Source organism: Pygoscelis adeliae, unplaced genomic scaffold (assembly GCF_000699105.1).
Source record: "Pygoscelis adeliae isolate BGI_AS28 unplaced genomic scaffold, ASM69910v1 Scaffold314, whole genome shotgun sequence".
Taxonomy (NCBI): domain Eukaryota; kingdom Metazoa; phylum Chordata; class Aves; order Sphenisciformes; family Spheniscidae; genus Pygoscelis; species Pygoscelis adeliae.
In genome coordinates, this window is record NW_008824668.1 from 1,105,841 (window position 1) to 1,107,697 (window position 1,857).

The 1,857-nt window shown below is 45.2% G+C and overlaps 1 protein-coding gene across 1 annotated transcript in view; it reads left to right on the top strand.

Moving 5' to 3' along the window:
• CNIH1 (cornichon family AMPA receptor auxiliary protein 1) overlaps positions 1-1,857 on the top strand; it is a 14,422-nt gene that overhangs the window by 8,332 nt on the left and 4,233 nt on the right. The window lies entirely within an intron of this gene.

A 1,857-nucleotide genomic window follows, 5' to 3' on the forward strand; every position in this document is an offset into this window, starting at 1 on the left:
CGGTGGGGGGGGGGGGGAGGGAACACGTTAGACATACAACACATAAATTGACAGCAAGCATTACAGCATGAGAACGGGCGGGGGGGAGAAGAGGTGGTAGGCAGAGGATTGCATCTCAGCGAGTGAGGTTTGCTGCTCGGATAGCTGTGCATCTAACAGTTTCCCTTGCTTGGTCTGTTTTACAGTCATCTCTGCTACCGTACGGGGAAGGCAAATTCTCATTACATCGATGCATTATGATCTTATCGCAACCTTTGAAGTATTATAATGCGCATGTTTAACGCGAATATTAACCTTCTGTTAACCCACATGCATGTAGCGTTTATTGATACGATAGCTTTGTGAATTGAAAATATTAAATAACTGAATATTTGCTGTTCTTGTGAAAGTAGATTGGCCACTAAAAGTGAAGTTAAGATCCAGGCTCTTGAAGGGGTCCGGCAAGTGCCGCTGGGCAAACGCACCGAAGTGTTGTTTCCCTGTTCAAAGAATCAAAAATCCTGGAAGGAATCGAGAGATCTCAGTAGAAAGATTAGCCCGAAATAGTAACTGCTTAGTACGCTGTTGGTGCCTTCCCTTCCCTGCTCCTATTCCAGTAGTATCTCTTCTCAGCAACGACATTTCTTCCTCCCTCGCTTCTGTGATAAGTATCACGGTAGGATATGCTGTAGTTAATTTCCTTTTAGGACAGCCAGGGAGGATAAAGCGTGGTAGTCTTGAAAGAGAACAGGTATTTTGGTGTGGGAGTAGGGTGTAATAAACAAGCTAAAGAAAAAGGCCTTTTGAGATGTGTAGCTAAACAAACTACAGCTTTTCAGACCCGGTAAATCTGTCCCAGCGGGCTGCCAAACGCGCTGTGTTTTGGATAGGGCGGCGGTTGTTGCTGTTGTTCTACTCTAAATAACGGCCAAGTTGTAAACGGTAAGTATATGAAGAAGGATCGGGACAAAAATACTTGAAAGATGTCACGTATGACAGCTTATTTTTGTTGAAGTTGATGCGCGTTCGCTTTGTTTGATATTCTCCTTTTAGAGCAGCAGAACGTTGTAGCAAAGTAGGTGGTGGGAGTGTCTGCTCGTGGGTAGCTTTTAGATTTCTAGGAAGATGAGGTTTAAAAGAAGCGTCTGCTTAGAGAGAATGAAAAAAAATTATAAAACACTGCAACTTCGGTGTAGTCGCCCTATGCGACGTTAGTCACATCACACAAAAAAAGAGGGGCAGAGCGCGTGGTGTGTATGCGTGCACATATACCTTGACAATTTAAATCTTTAGGTAGAAATGGAGTATTTTTCATGAGGGGATGTTTTAGCGGTCCCGAGTTGAGAAGCGAGGAGCTTACAGATTTGCTTCTTTCTGAATTGTGCGGTAAAGGAGTAAATGACGTCACTTTGGGGTGACTCGTTTTAGAAAGTTTAACTCTTGTGGTGGGCGTGAGATTTTGCTGGCTCTTCGCATGCGTTTAAATCTACGTATAATCTCTCCATGTTACTCCTATTAATGACACTAATACTACCCGGCATTTCACGCTTCCTGTGATTTCATAGTAACCGATAATCAGCTCTGTGGGCTTCTGCTGGAAAGCATGATGCTGTAAAGCATGCGTCTTAGGTACTTGCGAAGGAGAACGGAGCTGGCTAATGCGCCCCGAACTGCGCGTGCATAGCTGCTGTCGTGCCCTCCTGCGCTGCAGGCGGCACAGCGCTCGCCCCCGCGGACCGATGTGCATAACGACGTGACTGCTGACCCGCTGTGACAAAGCTTGGCCTAGGAGATGACGTTTTGGCAGTCGTTTGAATTTGAAAAACCACGTACGTGTGAATAGCAAAACGAAGCTGTAAAATAGGAAAACACAAAACG